Here is a 19,870-nt window from a genome sequence, read left to right on the forward strand (position 1 = left end):
GTTGCTGCCACTTGTCTGTCTAGCCACTGGACTTCAATAGCCTATAGCCATGTTCTGGAGGGATGAAATGAGAGTCAGGACTTTCAAGCCATAAGATTACTCTAAAATAATATGCAATTGTGAAGAATCTAAGAGCAGCAGGAGAAAATTGTATAGTAGGATTTTAGAATAGTTACTGCACACCATTAGTATACATGATATTTAACACAGGTTAGCTGGAGTGAGCCTACAGTTTGCCATGCACACTCTGAGTTGCGAGAAGAATGGCAGCCCATTAACATTCAGTGCGTCCTCCTTTTTCATATTCTTAGGCATTTTATCATGAGACTCTTATTTACTCTTACTTATAAAAGTGTTTTTGTGCGTTTGTTGGTTTGTTTGGTTTATAACTAAATTATCTTTTACGAAAGACAGTTGTTTGTTTTTCAAGTGTTCAGAGCTAGCTATTTAAGCTCACAGTTTGGTCATGCTTCTGAGTGATGGTTAATGGTTAGTTCAGCGTGTTAGTAAAACTCATCGCATAGGAAGTATTGAACAGGCAGAGATTTCTCAGCCGTTATGGAGAGTGTGTTACGTGTAAGATGTAGCCCAGACTTAACAACTGAGGGATGGTCTCAAGTTCAGCTAGGTGGAAAATAGCTCTGATTTCTAAGGAATTGGAGTAAAATGACCACTTAGCTAGCCCAGGCTATTTTTTGTGGTCTAAGAATAAATAATAATAATAATGAAAATCAAACCAACCTAAAATAAAAGAAGAAGAAAGATGTCTGAGGAGTCCTTCACCAGGATTCCTAACACACTGCTCCTGTAAGGGCAATATGGAAACTGGGCTTATTTCAAAGCGAGACCAAAACGGAGAGAAGTGGAGCCCTGTGCTAAGTGCAGCCTGAAGTCCCGTAAAGGAACTGCCATCACCTGTCATGGCTAACGAGCTTAGTTTAGGAATGGAAAGTTTGCCTGAGATGCCAGTAAGTAAAGGACTCCTCTAAGTCATTTACTAGTTTGGATTAAGGAGGAAAATACTTTCAACCAGCTGCAGGCTCTGGCTAGGAGAAATTCAGCAAATTTTCTTGTTCCAAGAAGCAGTGCCACCACATGAATCCAAAACTTTGGATAATGAATTAAGCAAAAGTTTCTCATTTGACATATGGCAAGCAGATCATTTATGATCTTAATTTCGAAGTGACCAGCAATAGATTCTCATGCAAAGTTCATGCAAATCAAGAATCTGCTAGACCTGCATAATTATTTACTTCACAAGGAATCAGTGGCAACAGGCATTGATTTTCAAGCAATGAGAATATGGGATTTCTCCTTATCTTTGATTTTGTTACAGATATCTTTCTTTTTAAAAATATTTAATGTGCAGATTATTTTGCAGCCAAAGCAAAACTCTAAAGCACTGACCAAATTCTGAACTGATGAGCAAGGAGCAGTTTGATTTCTCTTCTGCTTTTAGCAGCCTCTGGGATTGCTTTTGCTTTCATAGAGGCAAAGTTGAGCAACTGTTGCAGGGTATTCATTCCCAGCAAGCAACCTGTTTTTAAAATTCAAGCAAACATGATTGTCCCCCAGTGTCTGTGAATTCCAGACATCCAGCTGGGTGCTGCTGATAATGAAAAGGAACTGACAGCTACATCCCAGCTGTCCCAACGCAAAGTCAGCTTCTCTGTTTCATAAAGAGAAAACCAGCCCCAAGTCTTGCCATTATCCCAAGGGGGAACAGGGTGGTTTGGTATCAGAAATAGAATCTGAAATGGGTGAAAGTAGAATAGTAAGTGGTAAAGTAAGAAATCTTGCACTTTCATGGCTGAAAAAAAGCAATCAGCCTTTTAATGTTGAGTAAAGTATGAAGCAATCCATCAACTTCACACCCAATGTATTTCCATTCGCATCCTTGCCCTGTACACCCTTCTGAAGGAAAATATTAATGTTGAGGCTGGATGCAGCATAGGGCACGATGAGGGAGTGGTTTCTGTGGCGGCAGAGACATACCCCTGCAGCAGCGCCAGGCTCCGGCAGCAATGCGCGTTCACAGGTGGCACTCTGAGCATGCACAAACGTGGCTCTTTGTTCCATCAGCTGCTCTGTGTGTGACAGGGGGCCATTTCGGAAACAGGAGTTCCTTATTTATGCTGTGCTGAGGATGAATGAATATATACTTACTTCGTAAGATATCCTCACATTGAAAGTCTAGCCTTTCAGCCACAAAGAGTTAAAATTGCCATGGCCTTTTAAAAAGAGCTATCAATTTTGTGATTGCCTTCCTGTCCCCTCCTTCCAGTTTCAGTGAGTAGTACATGCCAGCCCTGATGTCCCTCAGTGCTTTGCATTTACAGTTGTATGGAAACAGCAGCGGTTACTTATGTATGCTCCTGCCTGCTTTATTCTCTGTCAACTGACTGCTGTTCTTCAGGCACATGCTGCAAACCTGATTATCATAACCTTCACTGAACACAGCCATCCTTATGAGTGAAGGAGGTTACTGCTGGGGCTCCAGCAACACTCAAAAGAATTTTGCAGCCTCAGTTTGCTGTGTGGAATCATTTTTCTATGTGAATTAACTTTTTCTTTTAAGCTTCTAAAAAGATTATTTTCTGCACCTCCTCTCTTCAGTCTGTGATCCCAGTGGAGGAATATTTGCAGGGCCTGATTGCTTCTATTTCCTAATAATTACATGCTAATTACCTTTTGCCAGTGAACATTTGCTAATAATTACCACAGTGGTATCTAAGAGAACACTTCCTCCCTGTAAGAAGCATGTAAGATATCTATAGTAACCATGGAATGACATCTGGTGTATAGAGACTTTTTTGAATGGAATACCAATGCAACTTAGCAGTGGATTAAATGATCTGCACGTGACTTTTTAAGAGGCAATTCAGCATACGTGCAATCAGAAAAAATACTTTAGACCAAAAAAAGAAGTTTTTCACGCCCAATTTAATAAATGTTGCCTTTCCTTGACAAAGGACGTTGTTTCCAGAGTAGTCTCTACTGCTAAAGGTATTTTAGTGTTATTCTGCTTTGATACCTGTCATTAGCACATCCAGACGAATTATAGCAAACCAATCCAATGCCACATTATGTTCTAGAGGGAACAGGTGATGCTGTGAGATGCTCCCACAGAACAACCACACTGCTGGCAGGCATAGAGAAATCTGTGGAAAACTGTCTGGGAGCCAGGGAATATGGCTATATGGCCAGCTCACCTTCCTACAGAGTTTGATGGCTTCATCATAACCCAGCATTAGTCAGTGTTACCAAAGCTGCTCCTGAAGGGTGTGTGGCACAGTGTTGCCTCTTGTCTGCTGGAGCACAGAGGAGGAAAGAAGGTTCAATGGGCACTCAGAGCAGAAAAGCCATCATCCAAGCACCAGTTTAACCTGCGCACGTACTTTCCAACACAGAAATTCCTCATCACCATTGCCTGGTTCCTGTGGGGCAGAGGGAGGAAGTGAGATTTAGTGACTCTCTCAAAAATACACTTGGCTTTTCTAGCATTTTGTCTCTACCACCCAATGGTACCCACTGAGGTCAGAGCACTACATTCACTTTCGCTGTACACGTACTAACATGGACTGAAGAAAACCTCTGTGTGTTGCAGGCCAGTGTTTTTTTTCTCCTCCCCGTAACCATCTTGAGCACCATGTAATCTGTGGTACAGAAGTACATCTACTTAGGTGCAGGATGGCAGAGCTCTGAACATGAACAGTCTGCCCAGGAAAGTGAAGGAGTCGCCATCCTGGAGGTATTTAAAAGACGTGTAGATGTGGTGTTTAAACAGTAAGGCTAATACACTTAGAGAAGAATATTTGATGTATTCCTTGAATAGATGAAATAGCCACAAAAACACATAACGGTCAGACACATCTTTTGTACAAATATGACCTCCTTTTCGGAATGTTATTTTGAATATGATTATTTATTTGTGCAAATATTTACAGTGCTGCTGAATTCTGCAAGGATTCTTGTGAACTAAAACCAACTGGTGGAGTTTTTAATGGAGAGCAAAATAAAAGTGGTTTCAGACGCTGTTTCAATTAATGAGCTGTCTTATTTCCAGAAGTACTGAAATGCCATATTGCTACATGCACCAAGTGCATTGAGAGGGTAGTAACAGTGATTAATGAGCTATAGCAAGTGACTTGTTAGAATGAACTAAATATATCATTCTTGCTGACTCTGAAGGAGCACCTGCAAATATTTATATGGGAGACTGTGAGGTCTTAAATCTGATGTACTGATGTACAAAGGTTGTACCAATCAAAAAGCATCACTGAAGCTGGCAATCTGTCTTTTGGATCACCACACTGGTAAGGGTGAATCATGATAGTGGTTCCAGGCTTGTATAGAGATAAAGGAATTATTAGCCTGGTACCAGTTTGGGGATAAGATGGTAAGGAAGAAAAAAGAAATCCAGAAGTTTAGTAACTGAAAAAAAAAGTCTTAAAGACACAGTCTTTGAATAGTCAGCAGGTGAGGAGGAATTCCCATCTTTGGGATAAATAAAACAGCTAGAAGGTCTGCTAGCATGAGCTGGCATGTGCTGGCAAGAAGATGGTGAATGCCACCAAAGATTTGGTGCTATCCTCTAACCTCCACCTTTATGATTCTACAGCTTTGCTGTGACATCCAAAAATGAAGGTTATCTCATATAGCCATGCAATACTTCAGCTTCAGTAAGAAGCAAAAGTTCCCAGAAGAGACCATACTTTTTTTCGTTGCTCCTCTCTGTGATTCCTCACTCTTCCCTGGACTATCAAGAGCCTAAATAGTGAAGGCTGAGTCAAGCCTTTGAAAAACATATAGATCACCACCTAGAAAATTCACCAAGGGTCTTCTGAAGAGAAGCTTCATAACCATTCTGCGACAAACATTTCAGCTGCAATGGTGATGTGGAGAACTCATTCACTCTCTTACTCTCTCCACTCTGAATTTTATATTTTTCATGGGTCCAGTTTTTCTAGATGCAAAGAGGCCTCCTTCCCATTCTTCCAAATCATGTGAATGCCTATCCTTGAGCTACAGACTCATCTTCCCTCCTGTTCATTTCCAGCTGAAACAGAAGAGCAGGCAGCAGTATGCTGCTGGCACACAGAGGAGCAAAGGAAAATGCTTTTATTTTGTGCCCATAGTTTTTAATTAAGGCTCCAGTAGGATGTTTCTGCACAGGGACTGAGATTACCTAGTACAAAACTGAGAGGGTGGGACATGGGGAATAATGAATCCTAAACCACACAAAACTGTATTCATCAAATCAATTTGGGCTACTGGGAGGCCAGGGAGCATTATGGAAATGAGGCAACTGAGTAAAGCAATGTCTAAAGACCGCAGAACAATGGGCTCCACTTTCCCAATCTCGTCTGGGAGGCAAAAACCCGCTGCAGAGCCTTGGAGGCTGTGGCTGCCACATCTCCCTGGTGCTGGTGCAGCAGCTGGTCCTGCACAGCGGGAGATCTCTCCTCCGAGCGGTTGACCCAGAGAGGCGATTTCTGCGTGACTGAGCATGTACACACGGCAGGGGCTCTGGCAGTACTTTTTTTCTTGTGGCACCACAACCCCAAACTGCTGTTGACTGCCAAGCTAAACAATTTCTCTCTCTCTCTCTCTCTCGCCTGTATGCACTCTCAGATTGCTGTGGACAATTATCAGGGTTTGCCTTGATCATTGTTTCACCAGCTGTTATATTAGCACATATTTTGTGCTCTCAAGTTTTCTACACGTGCCATTCTTTTGGGGTTTTTTTAGGTGGTGTTTGTTTGTTTGTTTGTTGTTTGTTGTTTTTTTAAAGAATTTCCTCCGTTTTGTTCGAGTACTTTTCATATGGAAGCATTTAAAGGTGTGTGCAAGGATATGTTACCTATCATGCCATTCATTATTTGAATTGTAAGAGCAGGACAACAGTTAAATGCTTCAATTCAACATTAAATTTATTGCAGAGTGTCTTGAAATGTGCACCTGACAACATTTTGGACTATCTTGAAAGAGTAAACCCCAGGTGTGCTTCCCAGTTGTCAGGTAGAGATGAACATATCTAGCAGGTCCTCACTGAATTTTAGGCTGAGACCCAGATAAACATTATTTTTTTCACACTCATGCCCCATGTATCTTGCTTCCCACGGGAAGCGGCTGGGCAGAGGAAAAACCAAAGACCTCCCAGTGGAGACAAGCAAGGGGGCAGGACTACAGAGCAGAGGGGCTAGCAGGGTGCCCCTCTCACAGAAGGTTCATGGTCTCAGTGCGTACTGAAAGGGGGAAGGAAAATAAAGGGGAGAAGACAAGGTTATAGCAACACATCTGTTGGTGGTACAGTATCTGTGGGTGGTAGAACTCAAAAGCCCCAGCTAAATTTTTCTCATTAATATGATGTGACTGGGTATTGTCTAAAAGCTTAACTTTGTAGTGACTGCTGGCAAAATATTTGGGAGTGGGGTGAAGAGAGGAAAATGCTTAACTTACAACTCAGTGCTGTCCAGCAGTGTGTGATTTGAAGCATCATATAACAAATGACAAATCACAACATAAGACAATGCCTCAAAAAAAAATGAGGAGAGCCTCAGAAAAAGAGATGTAAAACATAGCATGGTTACCTGACTTAGCCACGGCTTATTCAGTCATGACCAGGCCCAGACACGTTTAAAAATCTGAAAAGCAAACTTTATTTAAGGAAAGGCAGCAAGTGCAATTTCAATAGTGCAACTGCAGAGTCATACATCAAGGCTATCCTCAGCTTTGTCTCCTGGCTTGATGGGAGGCATAAAAGCAGAAACAGGAGCCAAATGTAGCAATTTCTAGCTTCCTCTCTAGCTATGAATTCAAACTTTTGTCTGGATGAAAGTGTAGAGGAGTTCAGGGCAAATAGATCTGATAGTATCCCTTGACTAGGATGGTCTGAATGACTCCTGAGTACTGTGTTTCATTCACAGACTTTTTTCATCTGTGCTAAACTTCCATCCTATCCCATGTCCTTCTCCATCCTACCATGTACTGTGTACAGAAAACTGACTGTTGCTTGAAGGAAGGATGGGAATGTTAAAGTGATTCTTCAGCTCTTCCCAGCTTCTCAGGTGCTTTCAGCTTCCTGCTAACGATATGGAAACACCATTTTTGCACTGTTTATTAGAAAATCCATCAGGGATGGATTTCCTCCAGGACTGGAAATCAGAATTTTGGTTCAAACCCAAGACTGAGAACAGTTTTGTGAGGTCAGCCTAGGTCCCCAGAGAGTTGGCTCCTCCTGCTACAAGCACAGAAGAAAAAAGGCACGTACAGCTGCTGTAACCAAGATTTCACACATGTTCCTACATAATCTAAATGAACACAGCTTGTTATAGGTTTTGCTAACACCTAACCTCTGTGCAACCAAAGAGCTGGGATAAAATCTTCAATTGGATAAAATCTTCAATTGGATAAAACCCAAGCTGCAGCCAATGCCTAGGTGACTTTATATATGTCAGCCTTGTATTATTCAGATAATTTCATGGAAAACTGTTTCATATAGACTTTTGTCCTATGACTGATTTATGTCTAGTGAGGTTCAAGGTCTGATTCAAGCGTTGGCATCGAGTTAGGTTTTCACTACTTCCTTTCCTGTGTATTCACTCTGGTGTGTATTCACTTTGTTACACCACAGTTAGAGCCTTTCTCCTCCACTGATGTAGAACCTTCTCTTCCTAGCCACTGGCTTTCATGGAATATGTTTTGGTGATACCTCTGCCCCTCTCTCAAATTTTATTGGTGCTTGTGAATTGACTCAGACCTTAAATAGACAGGCAGAGAGGCAGACAGAGCAATGTACACAGCCTGTGCGGTTGCACAAGTGTTGTTTCCTTTGGAAACCAGACAAAAGAAGAAATAGTCACAACGTGCCTTTTACAAGCCTGCCTATATTCACTCTTAGGATATATGAATCCTCTATGTCCAATCTGAATAAAATGCATTCAGCCTGATGATGGTCTAATGGAAAAACAAACAACTCAAACCCAATGGCTATGATGGAAACAAATGTTGTTTCATATGTTCAACTTGCCAGAGGCCTACAAACGAAAGAGTACATACATAGCTTATATTAATAATTAAAGTATCTTTTGGGGGCCTTCCAACATTTTTAGCTCGCTTTCCCTCCTGTACTTACACACAGTGTCTCTTTCTTTCACTTCCTTCGTGCTTCCAGGGGCCTCTATGCAGGGCAAGTCCACCTTTCAGCCACAAGCTGCTAGGACATGACCTTCCTCAAGATCTGCCAATGCCACACAATGAAGGAGCTACTTTTGCTCTCACCCACCTGGAGGAGAGCCATCCCTTACTTACAGCTGGCAAGCACATTCACCCGTTTTAGACTCCCAGAACTTAGGCTTTTTGCAGCATTTGGACTAAATCCAGTGCACCTCCGCAGCTGTGGATACCTGGGTACCCTGTATTTTCATTGCTCATCATGTGTGGACACCATATATAATGACACACATGCTGTATTAGCAATTCAGCATATACTGCTCCATTTTGATAGTGGGAACATTGTGCAAAACTATCATTTAGAAAAACGTACCATAGCTTTATCTTTGTCTGTGGAAACCAAATATCATGAGGTGATAATCCATACTTTACTAGCAAATCTTTGTTCAGTAACAGCAATAAACACAGATCGGAGACAGACTCCATGCTATTTTTATGAGACATATTATTATTTTGATACCTTCTTCACTTAACAGTCACAGAGGAATGATAGGATGAGTGTTGATATATCCATAGAAATATTATGTCACATATTAAATCTCTGCCAACTAAACTGTGAAGTCAGGCATTACTATTTCAGATGTACCCTGACTACTATAAAAGTTAGTAATTCTATCTTGGGGATTTATCCCCTTTCTCCCAAAGAAGTCAAACCTACTTCTGCCTAATTGTCCCTAAAAAAATATATAATTTTTCCCAATGACACACAAAAACATTTCTTTACTGGACTGTCTTGCATTTTTGCCAGATGAACTTCCTTTCCATCAGTGTTCATGTGAAACTAATAGAAAACACCCCTCCTCCTTCTCTTAAATATTTTCATCCCTAAACCATGCATACTTTCATTGCATATTTTTGGTAATATCTGAGAGTTATCCAGACAGATGTCTATTAGCAGACCACCAATAGCATCACTTTACTTGCAAAAAGAGCTGGAGAACATGCTGTGTCAGCCACCCCACAATCTCAATTATTTTATGCAACATCTCCTTTTGCTTTGGTAATAAAATCAATGTCTTGTCTGTGACTTTGCTTGTTTGTGGTTGTTTTTGTTTTAAGTCACAGCGGTTCATAACACTCTCCAACTCTGGATTTTACTACTCAACACTTTCATCAAAACTTTGAGACAGTGTGCTGGAAGCACATTTCCCCGCTAGCCTTTTTTTGAATTAGAAATTCATACTTTCAAACTAAAAATCACCTCTCTGTTCACCAGCTGCAAGAAATTATTTATGGGCAGGTTCATTTTTCAGTGCTTTCTCATAAGCAAAGATAAAACACTTTGTGTACGAGGGACTAAGGCTGAAGTTGCCCTCTCTGGCATTGCTGGTCAATGCCCAAGCTTTGCTAGAGCTGTGATGCATAAACTGCCGCTACCTCTGTTTCCAAAGATGCTGGAGACCCGGGGACATGATCTGCTATAGATCATAGTTCCCTCCAAACTCTTATTTTCCTGTGAATAACCTTTGGTTATGAAAAGAACCCAAAAGAGTTCCCAGGGCAGAGCTGCACGTTCACAGTGCTGAGCAGTGTTTATCCAAGGGCCCCTGCCAGAGCTCTGCTGATGCCTCAAGCACTGAGATAAATTTAGCACCAGTCATCTCTGCAGAAATGACTCCTATTTTGACTGGTGCGAAACGTTTGCTTTGTTACTTCCTTTATTCTTTGGAGTCTATTTAGTGAAAGGACCTGTTTTTCTTTCTGGAGCGGCCAGTCCCAGCTCTTCTGCTGCAGCTGGCGAGGCAATGAGACTTCTCTCTCAGCCTCTGTGAAAGGGGAGTATGTTATGGCACTGTGATCCTTGAGCTCAAACACTTCAAATGCTTCCTCTTCTGTTTTGGCCCCACGTCTATCAAATGAATGCAAACTCCTAAAAAAGATCAACAGACCAATACACTCCAAATACAGCAACTCTTGCTTCCTTCTCTCCTATGTATTGTGGCTGCTTCAGTAATGCTGAGCTCACTTAATGCCTTAGTGAGGACAGAGAGCAACACAGCTTGTCCTGATTTTCACTTGTTTACACCCTGCTGTCTATGGCTTTTCCTTCAATGTCACTGTCATCGGAATGACATTATCATGGACCAACATCCAGCTCAAAAGGAGGAAGAATTTGAATTGTTTTTAGCTGATAGCCCAAGCACCTTCTGCTGCAGTGTAATCCCAGGCAGAACCCCTTAGCAGGAGTGACATCGCCATCCTTGCCTCCACAACTTATATACTCTGTGGGTGTCAGCAAATGCTTGCAAAACTTTATCAATTCACTTTCTGCAGCTTTTCCCCAAGTGCTGGGCTTGGCTGGTGTCTCCCACAGCATATTCAGCTTTTCTGGCTGGCCTACTTGGGGATCTGCAGACCTTTCTGCTTTACATTCCTTTCACAGAATCACAGAAAGGTAGAGGTTGGAAGGGACTTCTTGAAGATCATCCAGTTCAACCCCCTGCCAGAGCAGGATCACCTAGAGAAGATCAGACAGGAATACATCCAGGTGGATTTTGAATGTCTCCAGAGAAGGAGACTCCACAACCTCTCTGGGCTGCCTGTTCCAGTGCTCTGTCACCATCACAGTAAAAAGTTTTTCCTCATGTTTAAGTTGAACCTCCTGCATTCTAGTTTGTGACCATTGCCCCTTGTCCTGTTGCTGGGCACAACCGAAACAAGTCTGGTCCCATCTTCCTGACACCTGTCAGAGTGACCGCTACAGATGAGGAGATGGAGGAAAACCAAAGGGACTTGGCTGGTCCAAGTGTAAATCCTCCATTCACCTCACAGTGCTGCCTCTCCTGCAGGCATATCTAGGCTAGGAATAAACCGTAAGTTTCTGATTTATTGCAAAATCTTCCAGTTAGTTGATATTGAATGATTACATTGTCCAGGGCTATGCTAACCTCCAGGCAAAGGATGCTGTGATCCCAATTTCTGTTTGTTCTGCTCACATCACATTTTTTTTCTGTTAGCCAAACAACTAAGTGAGGCAAACAGACTTATTAATGAGGATGCTGTCTACATTTTCTGCAGAAGTTGGTATTACCTGCCTGAGTCTGTTGTGTGTGGGAGGGACCTGTTGGTCTTGCTGTGAACAACCACCGCTGTGTTTGTGTAGCTGAGCAGAGGGCTGAAAAAGTAATGATAATGAGAAACGTGCCTCCTACCCAAATGAGAAGGCATAGTCTCTGGCTTCAGTTACATAGCTACCTTCAGAGCTGATCTTGACTGCAACTGTGTTCAGTTTTTTTAGTAGCAGCATCAGAAAGACATTTACATAAGCAGAGCATCCAGACACGAGAGTAGCCATATCTGACAGACCATTAAATGGAGTTTTTTATAGGAAAATGTATGTATATGGAGTTCATTAGAGTTTGGGGGGCAATTTACCTCAGAAGTCCCATAAAGGAACAAAGCAGAGCTCTCTACCATGAACTTTATGTATGATTATATAATTGAACTGTCTTGTTGCATGAAAATTCAATTTATGTTTTCCACATAATTTATTTTCCATTTAAATGGCTTTTTAATTACCCTCTAGGTGGTAAGCAAAATAAAATATAATTTATAGCACTTTCAGTAACAAATCCATTCTTTTTCCTACAGAGCAGAACACACTAGCAAGGCAATTTTGGAATAGCTTTTATTCAGATAGCCCTGATGTTTTCCAAAGAAAGTGTGTACCAGCTCCACAGCCTGAGTGTAAGAAAGTATGTTTCTTTTAGCAACGATTCACACACAAACACATGAAATGCTCTCCCAGACAAAAGGAAAGGTGCTTGCAAGGCTCTGGGGGAGGCTGCACAGCACAGAAACACAGCAATTGGTAAATTCCTCTTTCTGGGCCTTTGGGATTTTCATATGGTGATGATGCACTTCTGCTTCAAAGAGGAACTACCACAGTACACCAGACATGACTAAAAACCAGCATGAATAAATAGCAGACTATTTATTTGAAGGTCATACTTCCTGACCATCATTCAGCACAACGAAGTTACATGTAAGTTAAATAAATTAAATACATCTCTCATTCATATTTTTATGCCTAACTGCTCCACAGTCCCAGATATCATGCAATCGTGTAATGAAAGACAGATGCTGCTATAGAGAACTTGCAGCTAAAAAAAACTATGCACTGAAATAGGAGATGTAATAGACATGCTGAGTAATCAGATCTTATTAATTTAATGTTTTGGTCCAGAGCCACCCTAGTTAAATTTTATCTGAAGTGCTACAATTAGGAGGAGAACCACCAGGCCCCCTCCCTGTAGAGTCAATGGAGAAGGATAGTCTTTGCAGAGGGGGATCTGGAGCTCAGCTTGGCACCAGACAAGGTAGAGGTGAACCCCTGCCTCACCGCTGCACTGGCTTCTGCCCTTTCTGCTCTTCCTGAGATGTCTGGATGAGGAAGAGCTCCAGCTGTGCTCTCACAAAGCTTGGTGTCACCCATCCCCTGGGGGTGCTGTGTCCCAGGGAGGCAGCGACTTTTCTTCATTGTTTGGAGAGTGCTGCTCTGAGCATCCCGGCTGGAGCAGGGCTCTGCAGCCTGCCCTTCTCCTGCACGGCTGTGACACCCACACCACCATCCACCACCGGCCACATGTCTGCTCCACCAAAGTCACTGCTGGGCACTGACTCTTGTGCATCTGAGTGCAGCAAAGCCTAACACACATCAACATTCCAAATTATGTTTTTTTCTGCTCAGTACGGAACAGCTGCTGCGTGTCCTTGATGCTATATTTGGTTGATGTTCCATATCTGTATGTTTTCCTATTTTTCATTGTTTTTGGTTGATACTATGGAATGTTTTCTGAATCATAAATCCACTACTCAACACTCTCACTTTGTCCCCCATGGAACAATTTTTATCCAAACCTCCATTATTCTGTATTTAGTAACAACAGAACTGTGGACACATCATAACAACATAGTCAGCCTACAGGGATTTTGTATTGAATAAAGTCCAGAGTTATTTTTTGGGTGGCCTTCTTGATTAAACCAAGAACTAACAGCTTTGCAGACAAAGTACTTGATATTTTCTGAAAACAAGATAATGTTCAGATACTTTGGTGAAAGATGTCTTATTCATCAAAATTACAGTCTATGGGCAGACAGATATTATTCATAGAATTTAACAGACCTAGTGGTTTCTTCAAGTATAAAGTGGTTTCTTCTTTGGGTCTGGTGCCAAATTAATAAAAAGAAGTGTGTTATCCTCAGTGTTTTCCAAAACAGGATTTGGAGAAATAGTTAATAATAAATGAGTTTAAATCCTGAAAACAAATGTTAGCATTTTCTTTTAGAACAAGTAAAATATTTTGTTTCTACCAAGCACAACTTAAAAAAATATATCACTTAAAATAAAAAAGTTGTGCAACTTGAAAAATGTCTTTTAAGTGTGATATGATTCAAACAGCAGACTGAAAAATCCACAGCTCTGGTCTTTCTTTGGGCACCAGTAAGTGATCTAGCCTAAAGAAGTACCTCTGGAAATCACGGTTTCTAAGCCCATCTGATGTTATAGAAGTGCTATTGGTAATATAATAAAAGAAGAAGTAGTATAGTACATACTACTCTGTAACTGGCACTGCAGAAATCCTCCACAGAAGACATAAAATGGTTGGTAAAACTATGAAAAGCTGCCACTTTTTCTAACCCAAGACTCAGAAGAAAACCTTAACAGCAGATGCCTCAGGCAGGCATGAGCTTACCTGCCTTGCCTTAATTTTCCTTGTGTTATTAACTCCCTCTGTTTAACAGATTGTTAAATTACTAATTTGTTGTCTCCTTTAGATCTCAGAGGAGCTTGGCTGCAGTTGGAAATGGAACCAAATAGAGAAATAATCAACAACAAAAACTGGAGGAGGTGATAAAAAAAATTAAAGCTGCTCCACAGATGTGATAATGTCAACTATGGAGAACTCACACCTTTGTCAGGGCATCTGGTGCTGACTGCAGTGGAGCACTGGGTACCAACTAAGGGGGTGACAGATGTATTGTACCCCGTGATTCCCTCCAGCCTGTGGAGCTCAGAGTTCTGATCTGGCACCATGCTGATTGTCAGCCAAGCTTTCTCCCAAAGAACAAGCAGTATTGGTGACATTTGTGACTCCCCAGTGACAAAAGGACAAGTCAAAGCCTGGTGTGCCCAGACAAATTGTCTTTTTTTTTTTTCCTGCCTGCTTTGGGTAGGCTGCAAAGAATGAAGAAAAAGATGCTAGTATTGGTTCTGGAGGAAGTCCTACAGACTAGCAGACTGAGAGCCATCAACAGACTGGGATGCAGCTGGTGAACTGAACCTCATGGAAACTAAATCCACAGAGAATCCACAGGGAAATGAATTTCTGAAGCTGAACACAAGCTGATTTTGGAAGTATGTTGCACACTAGAGTTAATATGACACTACTGCAGGGTGCAGATAACCAAGGTTCAAATCCCTGCACCACCTTGGATTCACACAGCGGGCTGAATATAAATTTGATAGGTCCCAAAGTGCTCCATCTGAAACAAGTGCATGCAGCTTTCTCACGTTCTCCTTCTGAAGGTATTCTCTTGTGAGTGAATAATTGCAGATAAAGAAAGAAGAAACGAGTCTCCAGCCCTAGGAGTTTAAATCTTACTGCAATTGGGAATGATCTATGGAGGTGTGCTGGGTTTCCGACATCTTGACTGTGTGCTGTTGACTGTCTCAGATGCGTAGGTCCCAATCTCTCTTGTTTGACAAGGAATCAGTGGGCCTGACAAATTACTTAAAGTTGTCAGAGTGGATGTAAGTTTCTGAGTGAGTATAGTGGTATTTTTTGATGGAAAGCATTAGCAATTGAAAAAAAACCCAAAACTAAAAAAAATTACAAACGCCAGGTATGCTACATGTGTGTAGCTGATTATGTGAAATTTATGTGTGGTGGTGGTTATTAAAAGAAAACCCAAAACAATAGATCAAAAGTGTGTAGCATATCTCATGAGGACTTAATTTGTTATGAATTCAGCTGGAATTTCCCAGCGAATTTAATTGAAAGCAACACTGAACTGCCAGTGCTTCTTTTTACTTATTCTGCCATGTGTATATTGGTTATTTCTTAAAATCAAAGCTACTTATTGCTTCTGTAGAAAGAGAGGAATGGAAAGCTTCATTAAGACTGAGCTTTGAATTAGCAGCTCAGATAACTTCAACTTTATGAACATGGCAATTGTCTGTTGTAATTCTGTTAGCTCAGTTGCTCTGGCTCTTTTATCTGTTTGGGCTAACCCAGGTGAAGTGGTCATTTTAAAAGCACCTCCATGACTTGTAGGTAATTTTTTAAAAGGGTTTAACCTCTCAGGCTTTCCCTCCTTTGAAAACATAAAACAACAACAAAAAAAACAGTTTCACAGATTGCCTCAGGGTGAGCCACGCAATCTCACCACAGAGTCTTCCAAAGCACCCAAATACTGCACTGATGGACTGGAAATGCTGGGAGCACAGACTCTTGGTGTCCTGGCTCCTGCAGGTCCACTTCGACTGGCCACCCTACCTCATTCTCCCACCTGGGGCCGATGCCTCCTTTGGATTGGTTTTGGATGAAGCCCTCAGACTACAAGGGGAACTGAGATGGGTCCCAAGATAATTTTTTCATTTCTGTTTTTGGGGTTGTTAGAGCTTTTACTACCTTCAAAATCTTTCCTGAGAGGGAAGAAGGCCTAGCTAGGGATAAAATAGGAGTACAAACAGGGAAACAGTGAAACGAGCTTTTTCTGCAGAATTAACTCCATTTCAAGCAGCAGACAAATTTGGTTTTGTTCTTGCAGTTAATTTGCCATGAGTGTGCAGGAACCTTGAATTTGACACGTACAGGAATAATCCTATCCTGACAGACCTGACATAATGAACCACCACATTCCTGTGGTATTGCTAAATATGTAAATCATTTTAAGAGTCTGTTTTAATTATAATTTTTCTTTCTGGTGAAATGTCAATGAGTTACTATTCATAACGTAAACTGACTCGGCAGTCCAAACATCCACACATAAAATTCAACAGTCTTCACATATTTTAGAGAACATTGAGGACAAGATTGAGAAAGCATGGGAAAATATTGCCATTGGCATTCGTGGGTCCTGTTGCCCCCTGCTTGTCAAAAGACTGCTGTCTGAAAAGCCATTTTGCTTTCTTCCTTCCAAGTAGACATGAAAAGCCTGGCATCATGTTGGACAGGTCTTGCAAAATGCAGCCTGAAGAAGAGCTTGATACAGCAAGTAACATTAAGCGTGCTTGCAGTTTTAAGTTCCCACTTGGCTGAATTAGTAACCAATTTATTCTTTGGATGTACCAATGCATCCAAAGCTCAGCTGCTCTGATATTCACCAGCTGTACTCTACTTAAAACCTAGCTGAGTTATCTGTGACCAAGAACTGGCAGGCATATTGAAAGCATCCTCAGCATTAGGGAAGGTTGATGTGACCCAGACAGAAGCTGTCTGGGAAAAGGGTGGCAATAACTCTGAACAGGGAAAAGGCATTCTCCCAAGCCGTATCTGAACTTGTTAAAGAGCACTGCTGTTCCCAGCTCCCCAGGCTTCCCCTGGACACTGGCAGAAAAAGAGGGAAGACTATGCATACAAATAGGCAGTTGGGATGCAACAGAATCACTGGGAAGTGCAACTAAGCATCATGGTTTCCATGTAACCCCGTAAGGAAGACATCAGCCATTACGCATGACACCTGTTGCTCTGGTATCTCCACCTGTCCCAGCTTTGAAGAATGTCTTACAGCATTCTGTTCCAATGGTTACTTTCAGTTTGTTTATGCCGACAACCATTTATTAGCTCCTCAGCTTTTCCATACCTTTTCCCTTCTTTCTGTCCTTTTTATTTGCCTCCAGTTGCTACTAATTATGTTTTTAGAACTACTGCTTACCTCCTGTAAACATATTTGAAATTGTGTTATGTATGCGACAAAAAGCTTCCTGACTACCTCTACAGTGTGGGCTCTGTGGCTTGGTTTTACTGTGGCGAAAACTAAAGAAAGGAAAAAAAAAAAAAAGGGAAAAGAAAAGAGTACAGAAGGAGCTTCAGTGTCCAAACCTTCCTTGCAACCAGGCAGGAAGTCTCTCTCAGTGGCATGCCGCAGGCTGTTACGCAGAGAGCTTGCACAAGGCATTTAGAAATTAGAAGAGAGCATTGTGTTCTTCCTGTGCAGATCTGAAACTGGAGAGGCACTTCACCACCCTCAGCTCCTGCTCTGAGCTGTGGCGGGGGCCTACCTAGCACAGCCTCCAAGAGGGACCAGCAAATTCCCCCTGGTCCCACCTTCCTTTCTTCAGTACATAAGTACATTTGGGGCATCTGCTGGCCCTTCTGCCTGAAGAGGTTTTTACACTGTTTGAACAATTAGAGATTTAGACAATCAAACTGTTCCTTCTGGGAAAATTGGACCTGATATATTTTGTGCATCAGTTACAGACCTGGAGGTCTTCTTGTATTAGGCCTTTTTTTTTTTCCTCCAGTACATCTAAGGCAGAAGGCAGTGCAATTAAGATAAAAAGATTTCTCTTTTGTTATTTCTGCTGTTCACCATTTTTCAACTTATCAGTTCCAGGATCTGTCATGGTGGAGACAAAGATGTCTTTGCAATATCTCAAGACTGATGAATCAGTAGGTTTGGTTGGGAAGTGATTCTTCAGAAATCACACAATTAGTGATTCTACAGAAAAGACAACCAAGTAGTAGACAAGTGAGCCCATGCACACAGCTTACTGGCTGTTTAGCTCCTAGGTTCACAATGCAGAAACTGAAGGAGCTGAAGCTTAGATGTAAAACTACTTTCCAAAAAGCCACAAGCCTTTGAGAGAAGAGGTCAAAATTTCAGGTGTTCTGCACTTTCAAGTGGAGTGACTGCAGCCATGTGTCACGAAGTGTCAAATCCTCAGTGCCCTCAGGTACATTACATTTATGGGCACTCATGATGTGGTGATGGAAGATGATTCTGTTTGAAAATTTGTCCACAGTGATGAGAAAGGCACTGTAAGAAAAAAACCTCTAACAGAGAAGGAGTTTCAAATACTAACTTGGAAAACATTTGAAAGTCCCTTTTTGACAAAATATGTCACTTTTTATCAAAATGGTGTTTTCCAGGAGGAACCCCAGCTTTTAATGTCTTATGTTTGTCAGAAAATCCCAAATTGCTTTTCAACAAGAACACCAATTTCTTTTCAAGTAAAAATTTGGTAACAATAAATACATGTCTTTGCTAAAAGCATACATAGCAACACACAGAAAATGTTTTATGCTGTTCTAATCTGTTTCATTACTCTTCTTCCCCTGATAAATACTGTTCCCACATGTTAAAAAAAAAAAAAGGAAAGAAGGCAAAACTGTAGACTCCTCAAATCAACTCCGCATGGCCACTGTAATCTCCATTATCAAGACGCATTTTTAACCCTCAACAAGCAGCCAAGCATGACAATTAGAATATAATGCATTAAGAAAGACCCTTTTGAAAACGTCCATCCCCAGCCAACACTTCCCCAGTTTAGAGGGATTACGGCAATTAGGATACGCTGGTTGGCAGAGGAGGGTGAGAGGCAAGAGAGAGTATTCATAATCCTTAGTCCTTTCTTTGGCCTACGTGGAGTGAAAGGAAAGGTGGATTTTGTTTCTTTGGGATCCCGTTGGACAACACTGAGGAAAGAACTGGCAAGTCATGAATGTGTGGACTGGGAAGCGCAGGTCCCTGGCACACCTAAAGAAGTTTCCTGCTGCTCTCCAGAGCTGACCCCGAATTTTGAAACTGCAGGGTTGATCCTGGTTTGCCTAGGACCCCGGTGGAGATGAAAACAGACAAACTACTGGGAAGAAAAGCAGGTAAACAAAGAACCATTTGCAAATTGAAATGGCTCTCTTTCAAACGCATACCAAAGCTGGACAGGAGCCTCTCTGATAAATTTTCGCCCGTGAAAGCTGTGGTACGTGGCTGCATAATCTCACTAGCTGTTGCTCTGAAAGCAACTATAAATGTCGGATTGTTGCAAGAAAACCCACATAGGTTTCCTGTTTCTTATGGTTCAAGATAAAGGTTGTACACAGCATGAGCTCAGTTCTTTATAGCAGTTGTTTTCTAGCACGACTAGAGTGAAGGATCTACAATTAATTTCAAGCAGCTTATAACTTCTCAGAATAGTAGAAGTCATTTGGCACGAACAGCCGTGCCACAAGAAGCTGAAATGCACACATCTGTGAGAGGTTTTGATACAAAGCATCGTCCCACCTACTACAAAAAAAAAAAAGAGGCACAAGATACAAATATCTGTTAATGGGGCTCATAAACCATCACAGGTTGGTTTGCAGCCTCAGTAATATTACGAACATGGTCGTGCTTCAGATCAGAGCTAAGGCTGGTAGCAAGCTCTCAGAATCTGGGGAAAAATACTGCTCATGCTGACAACCCAGTGTGTATTTAAAAAAAAAAAAAAGATCTGGAGGAAGAGAGAAAGACATTGCAGCATAGTAATTGCAGCATAGTGGATTGCATCCCCTGCACTAGCCTCTTCTAATGGCTTCTCTTGCGCTTGTTCCCTCTGGAAACAAGCGGTGCCTCAGTGATGCGAGGGAGAATCAGGTGTGAGTCAGTGTGTGTCAGCCCCGCAGTGGCCGTCCTGCCTGCCGTGTGCGTG

Source organism: Mesitornis unicolor, unplaced genomic scaffold (assembly GCF_000695765.1).
Source record: "Mesitornis unicolor isolate BGI_N332 unplaced genomic scaffold, ASM69576v1 scaffold7186, whole genome shotgun sequence".
Classification (NCBI taxonomy): Eukaryota; Metazoa; Chordata; class Aves; order Mesitornithiformes; family Mesitornithidae; genus Mesitornis; species Mesitornis unicolor.